General features: G+C 36.1%; 1 protein-coding gene across 11 annotated transcripts in view; it reads left to right on the top strand.

Moving 5' to 3' along the window:
• Nucleotides 1-17,044, top strand: part of MAGI2 (membrane associated guanylate kinase, WW and PDZ domain containing 2) — a 1,347,997-nt gene that overhangs the window by 985,784 nt on the left and 345,169 nt on the right. The gene's annotated exons all lie outside the window — the stretch shown is intronic.

The raw sequence follows: 17,044 nt of genomic DNA, 5'->3' as shown, positions 1-17,044 counted from the left end.
TTGTCAAGTTTGAGTCAGGTTAAGAAAGTCTTTACTCACCCCCAGTTTATAAATTATCCATAGTACTCATATTTTTTTCCACTGGGACCAGTTTTCATAAATTGTATTTTCCTAAGAAATTATCCATTAATTTAGATTTTCAATTTTCTTAGCATAGTTTTGTACAAAGATTTGTGTTTATGATTGCTTCCCTTTTGTCATTTTTTTACTTTGTTATATGTGACATCTCTTTTTAATATTAAATTAGTGCTTACTTTGCTGGTTTTTAAAAGAAACAGCACTTCAATTAATGTTACTATTTTTCCATTTTCTACTGTATGAATTTTTGCTCTTATCATTTATATTCCTTTCTTGTGTTTTGTTTTGTTTTGTTTTGTTCCTGGAGGGATTCCTTTATTGTTCTTTTTCTAGCTTTTTGAATTGGGAATTCACTTTCATTATTTCTATTCTTCCATATATATATATGTGTGTGTGTGTGTGTGTGTGTGTGTGTGTGTGTGTACGTATGTATGTGATATATATATGCTATAAAATTTCCTCTGATCACTGTTTCTTTTCTACAGATTTTGCTACTGTTTTCACTCTCATTACTTTCAGAAATTCTGCAATTTCAGTTTACATTTCCTCTTTGACACATGACTTGTTTATTTAGAGTTTTTAATTTCTAGATGAAAGTTCCACTGATTATGATTTTGGTATTAATGTCTAAATTTTACTGCATTATGGTCAGAGATTATTGTTTGTATTATTTCTGCTTTGTAGAATTTAAGACTTTTGTAGTTCAACATATAGACAATTTTGGAGAATGTCCCATGTGTAGTTGAGAAGAATATATATTCTCTATTATTGGGGTGTAAATCGAAAAAGAGATGAGGGGAGAACCAAAAGATTTGCCTAATTAATTATGCTATATTTAGTTCTTCTTTACCTGTAATTTTGTCAACTTGACCTATCTTAGACTGGAGCAGTCTTAAGTATTTATTAGTGTCTTTCTAGTTCCCTTTCAACTCCTATAGTTACCATTTTATAAAGGTAATTTATATTATTTGACATACAGATATTGAAACTGGTATATCTTCATTATGAATTGTGACCTTTATTGTTATAAAGTAGTGTTCTCTTTTCCTGGTTAATGCTTTTGACTTCAGTTCTGCAGACTGACAGCAGGTCTATACTCCCTGCTTGTATAAGTTTTTCCATTGGTCTGGCATATCTTTACCCAACCCTTTCTTTTTAGCCTTTCTGAATCACTCTATTTAAATGTGTCTCTTCTTTACAACATGCAGTTGGGTTTTTCTTTGTGAGCTAATTAGAAAATCTGAACAAGAGAAGTAAATTGCATTCATTTCTATGTTTTAACTGTCATATTGTTTTATGTTGCATTTATTGACCATATCATGTTATATTGACTGTGTTTCTCTATATAGTCTTTTTGGGTTGCGGGGAGAGTTATTTGTTTCTTCCTTTTGGTATTTAGAACAGTATGTATTTGTGTTTTTATGTTTGCCTTTATACTGATACCTTTTATGAGGCTCTTGTTCCTTTGTTAGCTTTAAATGGTATTCTGTGACTCCTATGTATTGCCTAAGCAACACTCAGTGAGATCACTGGTCATTCTCTCCTTTTTATCTTCTCTCTTTTTTGTTTTATTTCAACAGTGTCTAAACATATAATCATTTAATTATTATTAGAATAATATCCTTGTTCCCACCTTTCTTCTACACTTAGATCCATAATTAAATGTCTTGAGTGATACTATTAGTCCTTGCTTCAGTCATCTCTTGGTTAAATTAAGTAATTAAGTTTGGTTTAATTAACATGCATAGGCACCTCAGGAAGGATTCTGGGATGCAGTATTCCTTGAGTTCTTGCATATTTTATTTAATTTATTTTTTATTGGGGTATAATTGCTTTACAATGTTGTATTAGTTTCTGCTGCACAATGAAGTGAATCCGCTGTATGTATATCTATATCCCCTCCCTCTTGAACCTCCCTCCCACCCCCTCCCCCATCCCAACCATCTAGGTCGTCACAGGCACCAAGCTGAGCTTCCTGTGCTTAGCTAGCAGGTTCCCACTAGCTATCTATTTTACACATGGTAGTGTATTTATGTCAAACCTAATCTCCCAATTCATACCACCCTCCCCTTCCACCACTGGGTCCACATGTCCATTCTCTACATTTATGTCTGTATTCCTGCCCTGCAAATAGGTGCATCTGTACCATTTTTCTAGATTCCACAAATATGCCTTAATATACGATATTTGTTTTTCTCTTTCTGGCTTACTTCACTCTGTATGACAGACTTTAGGTCCATCCACATCTCTACAAATGACCCAATTTCATTCCTTTTTATGGCTGAGTAATATTCCATTGTATATATGTACCACATCTTCTTTACCCATTTATCTATCATTGGACATTTAGGTTGTTTCCATGTCCTGGCTATTGTAAATTGTGCTGCAGTGAACATTGGAGTACATGTGTCCTTTTGAATTATGGTTTTCTCAGTGTATATGCCCAGTAGTGGGATTGCTGGATCATATGGTGGTTCTATTATTAGTTTTTTAAGGAACCTCCATACTGTTCTCCATAGTGGCTGTATCAATTTACATTCTCTCCGGGCTTCCCTGGTGGCGCAGTGGTTGAGAGTCCACCTGCCGATGCAGGGGACACGAGTTCGTGCTCCGGTCCAGGAGGATCCCACGTGCCGCGGAGCGGCTGGGCCCGTGAGCCATGGCCGCTGAGCCTGGGCGTCCAGAACCTGTGCTCTGCAACGGGAGAGGCCACAACAGTGAGAGGCCCACGTACCACAAAAAAAAAAAAAAATCTACAAACAACAAATGCTGGAGATGGTGTGGAGAAAAGGGAACCCTCTTGCACTGTTGGGGGGAATGTAAATTTTTTGCCGCTCCGCGGCATGTGGGATTCTCCCGGACCGGGGCACAAACCTGTGTCCGCTACATCGGCAGGTGGACTCTCAACCACTGCACCACCAGGGAAGCCCTGTTTGTAGATTTTTTGATGATGGCCATTCTGACCAGTGTGAGGTGATACCTCATTGTAGTTTTTATTTGTATTTCTCTAATAATTAGTGATGTTGAGCATCTTTTCATGTGCTTTTTGGCCATCTGTATGTCTTCTTTGGTGAAATGTCTATTAGGTCTTCCACCCATTTTTCAATTGGGTTGTTTGCTTTTTTGATATTGAGCTCCATGACCTCTTTGTATATTTTAGAGACTAATCCTTTGTCTGTTGCTTCGTTTGCAAATATTTTCTCCCATTCTGAGGGTTGTCCTTTTGTCTTGTTTATGGTTTCCTTTGCTGTGCAAAAGCTTTTAAGTTTAGTTAGGTCCCATTTGTTTATTTTTGTTTTTATTTTCATTACTCTAGGAGGTGGGTCAAAAAAGATCTTTCTGTGGTTTATGTCAAAGAGTGTTTTTTCTGTGTTTTCCTCTAACAGTTTTACAGTTTCCAGTCTAGATTGAGGTCTTTAATCCATTTTGAGTTTATTTTTGTCTATGGTGGTAGGTAGTGTTCTAATTTCATTCTTTTACATGTAGCTGTCCAGTTTTCCCAGCACCACTTATTGACCAGGATACCTTTTCTCCATTGTATGTTCTTGCCTCAGTTGTCATAAATTAGGTGACCATATGTGTGTGCAGTTATCTCTGGGCTTTCTATCTTGAACCATTGATCTATATTTCTGTTTTTGTGCCAATACCATACTGTCTTGTTTACTGTAGCTTTGTAGTATAGTTTGAAGTTGGGGAACCTGATTCCTCCAGCTCCATTTTTCTTTCTCAAGATTGCTTTGGCTATTCGGGGTCTTTTGTGTTTCCATACAAATTGTGAAATTTTTTGTTCTAATTCTGTGAGGAATGCCATTGGTAGTTTGATAGAGATTGCATTGAATCTGTAGATTGCTTTGGGTAGCATAGTCACAGTATTGATTCTTCCAATCCAAGAACATGGTATATTTCTGCATCTGTTTATGTCCTCTTTGATTTCTTTCATCAGTGTTTTCCTGTTTTCTGAGTACAAGTCTTTTGCCTCCTTAGGTAGGTTTATTCTTCGATATTTTATTCATTTCTTGTGATGGTAAATGGGATTGTTTCCTTAATTTCTCTCTCTGATCTTTCATTGTTAGTGTATAGGAATGCAAGAGATTTCTCTGCATTCCTGCAACATTACCAAATTCATTGATTAATTCTAGTAGTTTTCTGGTGGCATCTTTAGGATTTTTCTCTATATTCTATCATGTTATCTGCAAACAGTGACAGTTTTACTTCTTCATTTACAATTTGGATTCCTTTTATTTCTTTTTCTTCTCTGATTGCCATGGCTAGGACTTCCAAAACTATGTTGAATAAGAGTGATTCAAGTGGACATCCTTGTCTTTTTCCTGATCTTAGTGGAAATGCTTTCAGTTTTTCACCATTGAGAATGAAGTTTGCTGTGTGTTTGTCATATATGACCTTTATTATGTTGAGGTAAGTTCGCTCTATGCCCATTTTCTGGAGTGTTTTTATCACAAATCGGTGCTGAATTTTGTCAGAAGCTTTTTCTGCATCTATTGAGATGATCATATGGTTTTTATTCCTTAATTTTTTAATATGGTGTATCACATTGATTGATTTGTGTATATTGCAGAATCCTTGCATTCCTGGGATAAACCCCACTTGATCATGGAGTATGATCCTTTAAATGTGCTGTTGGATTCTGTTTGCTAGTATTTTGTTGAGGATTTTTGCCTCTGTGTTCATCAGTGATATTGGCCTGTAGTTTTCTTTCTTTGTGACATCTTTGTCTGGTTTTGGTATCAGGGTGATGGTTGCCTCATAGAATGAGTTTAGGAGTGTTACTTCCTCTGCTATTTTTTGGAAGAGTTTAAGAAGGATGGGTGTTAGCTCTTCTTTAAATGTTTGATAGAATTCACCTGTGAAGCCATCTGGCCCTGGCCTTTTGTTTGTTGGAAGATTTTTAATTACAGTTTCAATTTCATTATTTGTGATAGGTGTGTTGATATTTTCTAATTCTTCCTGGTTTGGTCATGGAAAATTGTGCCTTTCCAAGAATTTTTCCATTTCTTCCTGGTTGTCTATTTTATTGGCATATAGTTGTCTAGAGTAGTCTCTTATAATCCTTTGTATTTCTGTGGTATCAGTTGTGATTTCTCCTTTTTCATTTCTAATTTTATTGATTTGCACCCTCTCCCTTTTTTTCTGCACAAGTCTCGCTAAAGGTTTATCAATTTTGTTTATCTTTTCAAAGAACCAGCTTTTAGTTTTATTGATGTTTGCTATTGTTTTCTTCGTTTCTATTTCATTTATTTCTGCTCTGATCTTTATGATTTCTTTCCTTCTACTGACTTTGGAGTTTTTTTGTTCTTCTTTCTCTAGTTGCTTTAGGTGTAAGGTTAGATTGTTTATTTGAGATTTTTCTTGTTTCTTGAGGTGAGATTGGATTGCTATAAACTTCCCTCTTAGAACTGCTTTTGCTACGTCCCGTAGGTTTTGGGTCATTCTGTTTTCGTTGTCATTTGTTTCTCTGTATTTTTATTTATTTCTTTGATTTTTTCAGTGATCTCTTGGTTATTTAGTAGCACACTTTTTAGCCTCCATGTATCTGTGTTTTTTACAGTTTTTTTTTTTCCTGTAATTGATTTCTAATCTCATAGTGTTGTGGTCAGATATGATTGATATGATTTCAATTTTCTTAAATTTTCTAAGGCTTGATTTGTGACCCAAGATATGATGTATCCTGGAGAGTGTTCCATATGCACTTGAGAAGAAAGTATATTCTGCCACTTTTGGGTGGAATATCCTATAAATATCAATTAAATCTATCTGGTGTATTGTGTCATTTAAAGCTTGTGTTTCCTTATTTATTTTCCGTTTGGATGATCTGTCCATTGGTGTAAGTGGGCTGTTAAAATCCCCTACTATTATTGCATTACTGTCAGTTTCCCCTTTTATTGTTGTTATCATTTGCCTTATGTATTGAGGTGCTCCTATGTTGGGTGCATAAATATTTATAATTGTTGTATCTTCTTGGATTGATCCCTTGATCATTATGTAGTGTCCTTCCTTATCTCTTGTAACAGTCTTTATTTTAAAGTATATTTTATCTGATAAGAGTATTGCTACTCCATCTTTCTTTTGATTTCCATTTGCATGGAATATCTTTTCCCATCCCTTCACTTTCAGACACATTCAAACTGAAAGTGAAGGTCTGAAGTGGGTCTCTTATAGACAGCATATATATGGGTCTTGTTGTTGTATCCATTCAGCCCTTCTGTGTCTTTTGGTTGGAGCATTTAAACGATTTACATTCAAGGTTATTATCCACATATATGTTCCTATTACCATTTTCTTAATTGTTTGGGTTTGGTTTTGTGGGTCTTTTTTCTCCTCTTGTGTTTCCCACCTAGAGAAGTTCCTTGAGCATTTGTTGTAAAGCTGGTTTGATGGTACTGAATTCTCTTAGCTTTTGCTTGTCTGTAAAGCTCTTGGTTTCTCAGTTGAATCCGAATGAGATCCTTGCTGGGTAGAGTAATCTTGGTTGTAGATTTTTCTCTTTCATCACTTTAAGTATATCCTGCCACTCCCTTCTGGCCTGCAGAGTTTGTGCTGAAAAATACACTGATAACCTTATGGGGATTCCTTTGTTTTTTATTTTTTGATTTTCCCTTGCTGCTTTTAATATTTTTTCTTTGAATTTAGTTTTTGTTAGTTTGATTAATATGTGTCTCAGTGTGTTTCTCCTAGGGTTTATCTTGTATGGGACTCTCTGTGCTTTCTGGACTTGGGTGACTATTTCCTTTCCCATGTTAGGGAAGTTTTCCACTATAATCTCTTTGAATATTTTCTCAGACCCTTACTTTTTCTCTTCTTCTTCTGGGACCTCTATAATTCGAATGCTTGTGTGTTTACTGTTTTCCCAGAGGTCTCTATGATTGTCTTTATTTCTTTTCATTCATCTACCTTTATTCTGCTCCTTGGAAGTTATTTCCATCATTCCATCTTCCAGGTCACTTATTCGTTCTTCTGCCTCAGTTATTCTGTTATTGATTCCTTCTAGTGTATTTTTCATTTCGGTTATTGTGTTGTTCATCTCTGTTTGTTTGTTCTTCAGTTCTTCTGCGTCTTTGTTAAACATTTCTTGTATTTTCTCTATCCGTGCCTCCATTCCATTTCTAAGATTCTGAATCATCTTTACTATCATTATGGTGAATTATTTTTTAGATAGGTTGCCTATTTCCTCTTCATTTATTTGGTCTTGTAGGTTTTTCCTTGCTCCTTCACCTGTGACATATTTTTTTGTTGTCTCTCTCTTTTTTTTTTTTTTTTTGATGGGTGGAATTGTGTTCCTGTTTTACTCGTTGTTTGGCCTGAGGCTTCCAGCACTGGAGTTTATAGGCTGTTGGGTAGAGCTGGGTCTTGGTTGCAAGATGAGGACCTCCAGAAGACCTAACTCCAATGAATATTCCCTGGGGTCTGAGGTTGTCTGTTATTCCAGTGGTTTGGATTCAGAGCTCCCACTGCAGGAGTTCAGGTATGACTCCCAGCTCATTAACTAAGATCCCACAAGGTGTGTGGGGAAGCAAAAAAAATAAATAAAAGGAAAAAAGAGAAAAAGGAGCAGAACAATAACAACAAAAAGGAAAAAATAAAGATTAGAAAACTAACAGATATGTTAGAAAAAATAAAAATATAGATGAAACAACAACCAGAAGGTAAAAAAGAACCACAATAGCAAAAATGAGGAGGAAAAAAAAAAGCCAGAAAAGGCCTTGGCTGTGGGGGGCGTGGCTTAGGCGGGGCAGAGTTTGGGTTGTGGGTGGGGCCTATGCTTAGGACCCACAGGGCCAGAAAAGGCCCTGAGGGGGCAGGGCTTTGGCTCAATGCAGCAGGAGGGGCCCCGGAGTGCCTCTGGCCTTGGAGAGTGCAGGACCAGGTCTGGGACCCCAGCGGGCTCACTGGGGGAAACATTAGGTGCATTACCCAAACATAGGCTCATTATCCCAGAGAGTCCCTCTCTTTTCTTCTTCTCCCCACCTTCCTCCTATGCTACTAGGACCCACGTGTCCAGAGAGGGCCCCAGAAGGCAGTGGACCAGAGCCAGAAGCCCAACAGGCTTCCCAAGGCCGAGTGGGCTGGGGAAACACCTGCAGTGCTTCCCCTGATCCCCTGGTCCTGGAGGGCCCCCCCCATCATCCTCTCCTCCTCTTCTTCCCTCCTCCCTCCTATGCCCCTAGGGCCCCTACAGCTGGTGGGGGCCCCAGAGAACTGAGGAACAGGCATGTGAGCCTAGCACGCTTCCCAGGGCCCAAGTAGGTGGAGGAAATGCCCTCTGCACCTCCCCTGATCCTCCGATCCTTGAGGTCCCTTCGCCATCCGCCTCTCCTCTTCTCCCCCTGCCTCCCTCCTACACCCCAGGACCAACACAGCCCAGAGGGGGCCCCGGAGAATGGAGGACCAGGCCCAGGAGCCCAGCAGGTTTCCCAGGGCCTGATGGGTGGGTTAAACACCCTCCACACCTCCCCAGATCCTCTGAGCCCCCTGAGGGTCCCTCTATGTGAGGGAACTCCTCCCCTCTAAGCCACCCCTCAGGGGTGCCGGTCCTATCTGGCCTCCACTTCTCCTCCCCCCTCACTCCACCCCACCACATCCTACCAGGTTGCTCAGGGGTTTCTCCCATCTGCTTGGTCATCAAAGTCCCCCACCAGCGTCCCTCTTGTGTATTTAAAGTGTGTGTGTGTGTGTGTGTGTGTGTGTGTGTGTGTGTGTGTGTGTGTGTTGATACTGTTGATTGGCTGGATATAAAATCCTTGGTTCACTCTTTCTCTGAGATTCCTTAAAATGCTGCTTCATTATTGTCTAGCTATGTATGTTATTCCAGAGATGTGATATCAACTTGATTTTTTTTTTTTTTTTATTGTAAGGAACTTATTACCTTTTAGTTTTTCCTCTATAATTTAAGTCTAGTGACTAACTGATAGCTATTGTGTTGGATTTGACTGTTCTGGGACAATGTTCCAAGTACTTGGGCAGCCCTTTCAATATAGAAATATATGCAGTTATTTTATTTCTGGAAATTCTTCTGGATTATAGTTTTAAGTATTAGTTCTGTTATTTTTGTCTTTATGTATTCCAATTATACATATACTGGATTATCTTTGCCTGTGTTCTATATGGATAACTTCATTCTGATTGTTTTTTACTATTTGTTGATTTCATTTTGTTCTCTTGCCTATTGCCATGTCTTTCCTCAGTGGTCCTTATTATAATTCCAACTGAATTGATTCTCTCTTGGGCACCTTGTAATTTAGTTTTAATTTCAAAGATTCTTTTTTTTTTTTTTAATTTTCTCATTTTAGTCAACTCTTCTTACTATCTTTCTGTTCTTTGTCCATTTCTGAACTTTTAAATTTCTGATTCAAAATGTTGTTTTATATTTATAAATGCTTGTTTGAAAATATCTTGAGATTTCATTACAGTTTTCTCATTTGTGCTTTTGTTTATGCTTGAAGGAGGATAATATTTTTTATTAGTCATATTGCTTTGACTCTCATTTCTGATTTCTTATAATAACTTTGTATGAATATTATCTACTTTCTATTTATTTTTATGTTTTTCCTAAACCGGCAGTAACAGTTTTGTATAAGCAAAAATAAAAGAGTTTGGTAGATTACTACATTCTTAGTCCATGAGCACCCTCTTCTGTTTATTTTGTGAAGCACTAATTTTTTAGTAGATGATATATTTGTTTTGCAGAGAGAATAGTTTGTATGTCTTATGATTTTTTTTTTGTTTCTTCAGACACAACAGAAGTTGTGATTCTTACCTCATGGTTCTTTCCTATCGTAACCAAATTTCCATGGGCCATTTCCTCTTTCAACATCATTTCCCTCTTCTTCTTAAGAAGTGCCTTCCTAGGACTCCATCTCTCATTCTGCTCACTTTCAAACATCTTTTTTTCGGTTCCCCAGTAGCTGTGTTCTGATCAACCATGTCCGTTAGCATTTTCCAATTCAGGACAGGACTTTATCTTTCTGAGGGTGATTTTGTCTGTTCTTCCACACCCTGGGCTCCTTGCTCCCTCTCTTCTTTTCTGCACACTCTCCACCTGAGTTTCTGATCCAGAATGGGCTCTTGAGCTGGTTCTGCTAGATTGGGGTGTTTATGTCTCTACCTACATATACCTTTTCAAGTACATAGTATTCTCTTTCTCCTAATTATGTTGTAGATGTGGGTTATAGATGGTTTTACTGTTCTCTTAGTGGATATTTATGGTTTTCTGGGTAAGTGGAGAGGTCAAACTTTAAATATCAGCCTTTACATTATAGGAGCCTGGCATGTTTCAATAAAGGATCTTAAGTGGATGATGATGATAAATAGATCAATAGATGGATTAATACAGGCTTACAGAAATTAAGAGGAAACTGGAGATGTATATTTGAAGTCCTAACATATAGTTGTTTCCCAGATCTTTCATTATGGCCAGACCTTTTTCCAAAGCTCTAGGAATTGAAAAACAAAACCAAACAACCAAAAAAAAACCCACCTACTAGATTCATCCCTTTTTCACCTTCTAGTGCAGCTTGCAAACTTAAACCTAATATGACTTTCTGAATCTTTACCAGACAGCATCCTTTTTTTATGTCATGCCTTTCTGACACCACTTCTTGTCACCGTCTGAAATATATTACTCTGTCATCTTTAAGTGAACATTGCAAAAGTTCACATTTATATTTGACAACTTTTTTTCCAGGTAGAAAAGGGCCCCTGAATATTGAGCACACATTTCTTTATATATCACTATCTGTCAGAAAAAGCTTATACATTTTCTACTCAAATTTGGTAAGATACATTAAGGAATAAATTTAGTTGGAATGTGTGCCATTGTATGTTTTATCAACAACAAGCCCGTGAAATTGTGGTTAATACTTTTAAAACCCATTATAATACTGGGGTAATGAAATACTCAGGCTGAATCCATATGGTAACATGAATTAAATGCCAGTGCTGTAAAATACAGATCAGCTAGTTCTCCTTTCCACTGTAAAAAGTAGTAAAACTCCTATACCCAGGCCCATGAATGAAGACTTCTTAGCCTATATTTCCATGATATCAGCTGGGTTTGTGCTCTTGCATGTAGACACTCTCTGAGGAAGATGAAAAAGAGAACATACAGGAACAATTTTTATTTTCAATTTTAGGTTCTAAAGTTTGTTGTTTTGTTTGATTGTTTATTTTTGTGACTGAATGGAATAAAATTCTCTGGTAAATAGGAGCAAATTTGAGTCCTGACACACAGGAAAAGGTCTGGAAGTATACACTCTCAACTCTATCTTTATGTAGGGAAATGTGACTGTGATTAACATATCATTCTTTTATGGATTTTGTTAAAAACAAGAATGAATTCAGAATTTACTTTTATAATTATACTCCTTGGGAGCAAAAGTTAAATGACTTTTCCAGGGAAATTTATTTATACTTCCCAATTAATATACTATGTATACAGCAAAAATCTAATAAAAATTGTAGGAAAAGATTTTAATATGGGTAGTAGCTATCATTATATTGCATGTTATTCTACCTAGGGAACTTTTATATGTTTCTTATGTTCTCTTGTGATGTCATCACCTCTAAAGCACCATAGCAAGAAACTCAATTTTTTTAAGAAAGCAAGTCCAGGGCTTCCCTGGTGGTGCAGTGATTGAGAGTCCGCCTGCTGATGCAGGGGACACAAGTTTGTGCCCCGGTCCGGGAGGATCCCACATGCCGTGGAGCGACTGGGCCCGTGAGCCATGGCTGCTGAGCCTGCGCGTCCGGCGCCTATGCTCCGCAACGGGAGAGGCCACAACAGTGAGAGGCCCACGTACCTCAAAAAAAAAGAAAGAAAGAAAGTCCAAATAAAATAACATAGGATTGAAGGAAATGGTCCCCCATTCTGGTCCCTGTTCCTGTCTCCAAAATCTTAGTACTTAGTATGCTTTCTAAATTGGTCCACCTTCCTGGCTTTTTAAACTGCCCACCAGGATGGGCCTTCACTCAACTTTTATGAATTAACGTAACCCATGCTATGACCCATACAAGATGCTGCCCCCCAGGAAAGGAACAAAACCGGACTCCAGATTTTGAACTCATATTATTGAATTTGTATCTCTAGGATTCAAGATGCAGTAACACTTAAACATGAACATGGCGTTTACCTAGTTTTTCCAGTGAGCAGAAAGATAGGCAACGGGGGGCGGGGGGGAAGAAAAAAGGTAATATAGCAAAATTAAAAGTTACTTTCTTGGAAATATCTATTAAAAGTCAACATAATATAAAAGAAGACTAAAAATGCAGAGATCCTACATTCTCATTTTGTTTAAAAATTTAACACTATCCAACTTAATTCAGTGTTATATGTATCTGATTGGATATTAATAAAGTGTGAGTAGAAGTCATCTACTCAATAGTGAGAGTTGGTGAAGTAGCTTTTTTCAGTTTTTTTTTTCATTTTGAAATTATTTTAAATTTCAGAAAAATTACAAAAATAGTACAAAGCGTTTTCTACATACCTTTCACCTCACTTCCCCTAATAGTAACATCTTTCATAGCACAATTATTGATGTCAGGAAATTAACATTCATGTAGACTAGTAACTAATCTACAAGTCTTATTTGGCTTTTACCAGTTGTCTCACTAATGTCCTTTTTCTGGTCCAGATCCCACCCTGCATTTACTCTTCGTGTCTCCATGGTCTCCTCTACACACTGTGACAATACTTCAGTCTTTCTATTTCATGACCTTGACACTTTTGAAGAGTACTGGCCTGTTATTTTCTAGAATGTTCCTCCACTTGTGTTTGCCAAATGTGGCAAAAAATGGGCACAGCCCCCAGCCATACCTGATTAATATGTGAGTGGGCTCTTGACCTGAGGACAGCCATTACAGTGATCTGCCGGGCTAAGTAACTTGGATCTATTTTGAAGAAAACGAACTGGATTAATGAATTAGGGTGGTTGCTGGGGAGGAGGCTGGGTACAGAATTGGGAAACTCAGAGATCAAAGTAGTGAGATAGTGTATCTTAGGTTCCTTATAGCTTTTCAGTATTTGGGTCCCATTTCCATAAAGAATACTATCCTTGGATTCTACAAGTTGCCCAGCTGTAGCCTGAAAAATGTCTTTTTGAGCTAATAAAGGAGTCCCAGTTTTCTGCAACAAAAATGGACCTAACAAATAAATAAGAATTGGTCAGAGCGAGTAAATAAAAAGAAGAGCATGGTGGCTGTGGCAGAATCCAAGCTGAACTAGATGCCTCTTTAATTTTTGATTCTATTAAAGTTTTACGAAGCTTATATGACTGACTACAAATTAACCTAGACATTTTCACAGACTTTTGCAGAGTGGATCACTATAGGAATATCTAATCACTGAATTTTCCCCATGGTTCCATGGCCTGAAGAAAATCTCAGTTACAGCAGTTCTTCATACAGCATTAACCTTGCTGATCTCAAGTGTTTATTTTTCTCTGTTGCATAGTATAGGTTATGCTTTCATTAGTGTGACCTTAATCATCTGCAGATTTGTCAGGTATTATTGAATACAGTATTCTAAATAACCCAGGACCCAAGAGTTCCAAGCTGCATACTTGGCTTGGCTGGGCAAATAGTACCAAATTGGAAATTCTTTTTTCTTGTTTGTTAGCTTAATTTTAAAAAGAAGCAATTGGTTTTTAAAAACGAATTGAAGTCCAGATAGCTAATTTTTCATAGTGAAAGATGATTCTTAACTGTCTTAAGTTTTTATCATATACACGTATACTCTTCAGTTAATCTTAAGAATTTATTTTATGACTTGGCTTTTCTTTGCCACTCAGGAAGAATGTCGTTAATGGGAATACACACAAACACATGTCCACACATACATGCACATGCATACACACAAACATATATACATACACATACACATTCCTGTATATGTACACACACACACACACACACACACACACACACACACAATTTTAAGCATTGGTTGTAGATTTTATACCTATTCTGTCATATTTACAAATGAAGCAGTGTGTATTCTATTACTTGTTTCTTGTAACATTCAACCATCACTCCTCTGCAGACCTTGTAAATGAAATGAATGACAGCTCTTTGTAACAGGTTAGAGCTACAGTGTATCATTTTGTCTCAAATTGTGAGTCAAGGACCACTTAATAGTTCATCTTAAAGTATAAATATTTATAATATATAATTTTGTTTAGGCATGAATTAAGTTTATTTTGGAAATATGAAATAAGCAAACAAACTATATTAATATCGTATGAAAAGCAAATCAGATTCCCCCTAAATTCTGATGCACACTTCATGATGGCAAATGGGAAAGAATGCCAATGAATTGTTTCCAGAACCTTTGGCACTGTAAATCCACAAAGATAAAGAATCAGTGAACTGTATACTTTGGAGATACATTGCTTAGCATTAGTAATTTACTCAGAAAAAAAAAAAAGCCAAAGATAAGGACTAAGTGAAGGAATAGATTACACTGTAGAAGATAATTTTTTAAAATTTGACCATGAAATGCTTCCATTTGGCAGTGCCATTAGGAAGTAGGACTAGTATTCATAAAACTAACCACGTTAGTCTTTTACTCTGAAAATTATTAAATATTATTATTTTACATATTATTGTATTCATCAGGTGATATTAAACCTATTATATATATGAATCCATGTATTCAGTCATATTAATAATAAATATTCATAATATCAGTTCTTGTTCTCTGTATATTCTTTTACTTAAGCTACTTGTAAAAGGCACTCAGTAGATGTTTGTCAAATGGATTTTTCTTTTTAATAGCCAAATTCTCCAATAGCTTGGGGAATTTGGTAAACATCATCTGGATAGTTATTCTCATTAGTTTAAATTAAGTATTGTTTATGCTGTATTAAGCAGAGTGCCTAAATTGATATCTGAATTGGCTAAGGTCTCTGGAACCAAAGTACAGGGTTTTTAAATCCTGAGTTGTTGTATAGATAAAATGAGTTAGTGCATGGAAAATCCATCAGTACCTGGACCATAGTAAATATTCAGTAATATTCTTATTATCATTTTGACAGAAAAATTTCTTAAGATGCTTCACAATTTGGTATTGTATATTTATTAACATATGACTTAATCCAAAAATTATTAAACCAAGGCATAGCCTAGACTTTATATTTAAAAAAAATAAATAAACTTGAAAAATTTCTTCAGTATTTAGGCTAAGCTCCAATGATAGAAGCCATAAAGGAAAACACTGAGAAATTTACCAATCAAAAATTAAAACAACTGTGTTGAAGAAAATGTTCAACAAAATTAAAATCTAAACAAACTCTTAAAAACATATATGCAACATATGTAACAAAGGACTAATACTCTTAACAAGTAAAAAAAAAAAAAAAACTCTTATGAATGGATTTATAAAAACAAGCAATGTACAAAAGAAAAAACAGTTGCCCAAGGATGAACAAATAAAAAATGTTGAAACTAACTAGAAATCCAAGAAAGGCAAATTAAAACAACTATGAGATACTATTTAAAAAACAATTTTGTTGATTTTTAAAATAATGATATACAGTATTTTATCTACATATCCAGAATTCAAAAGCTCTAAAAACTGCCTTTTATACTCATTTGGCAGCAAAAGTTAACCTGACCTGGACATGCTGGCAGACCAGTGCTAACTGATGTGAAGTGGTCCTTTTTTTGTGCCTCTTAGTGAGAATCACATGGTTTGGGCTGCTTAAATACTCATGGCTTTGATTATAAGGTGCTTTTTCAGACTCTGCTTGAGGTGTTATGGAACAGAATGCATTTGCCTCGTGTTATCCTTCTAAAATCAGAAAAATTGTGAATTTTAGAACGTCTCTGTCCCAAAAAGTTTTGGATGAGGAATTATGGACCTGTATTTAATTTGATGGTACAGAGAAACAAAGTCAATTCATAAACTCCCAGTGAAGTTATAAATTGGTTCTCTTTTGTGAGTGAATGGCAACAACTTGGATATAAATGTAGATATACATTTATCAAAAGCCATAAAAGGGTACATGCCCTTTAATCTGAAATTTTACCTCTAGGAATTTATCATGACTAAATTACTGGGAAAATGATGAAAGATTTAGGCTTTAGTAAGTCCAACACAGATGATATATAACTGGAGAGTCCCAAATGTTCAATAATAGAAGATTGGTGAGATTACACAGGCTCTGGCCACACCCCACACCACTACTGTCCACTTTAAAAGAGATATTTTGCAGTAACACTCATTCACATTGAAGATGCCCTTGATATTTTGTTAGGTAGAAATACTAGGCTGTAAAAATAATATGCACTATATGATCTAATGTCTTTAAAAATTATACACACACACACACACAAACACACACACATACACGCTTATCTCTGGATGGCAGGATTGCAGGTGATTCTAATTTTCTTTTATAACTGCTTTTCTATGGTGAAAATGTGTTACTACTTATAAAAATAAAACTTTTAAGTGTCATTTAAACATATTACTTAGAGCGTGTCAATATATCTTAGATTTCAAGTTATATATGTATTATTAATGTATATGAGGAAACTAGAATATTCTTCATATTTATAGGAGTTAATAATTATAAAGGCTTAGTGTATTTGGAAACAGTATCATAACACAAAACCTGGTTTTCAAATAACATGTTTTTGCTTAAAGTAGCTTTTATTGTATTGTTGATATTTTAACGTGTATTTATTAAAATTTGCTGTGGAGAATTGAAAATATGAACCATATTGTCAAGGAAAGTGTGTTTAGAATTTTAGACTTTATACAAAAATATACCCAAAGAGTTTATTGGCAGTATTCAAATTCTGACCCATGGAGAGAGAAAAGCAAGCTAACCATCTCGAAAAGTGGGGTGTCAATTGAGAATGTATAATGTCTTTGTTTCAGTCATCAGAAACAATTTGCTATTCTCAGAAATATATTTTGAAAATAGGATCTTCATCCTGAAATGCTCCTTTT

This window comes from Stenella coeruleoalba (genome assembly GCF_951394435.1).
Source record: "Stenella coeruleoalba genome assembly, chromosome: 9".
Taxonomy (NCBI): Eukaryota; Metazoa; Chordata; class Mammalia; order Artiodactyla; family Delphinidae; genus Stenella; species Stenella coeruleoalba.
The sequence above is the reverse complement of the archived record's forward strand: the minus strand, read 5'-3'. Positions and strand labels throughout refer to the sequence as shown.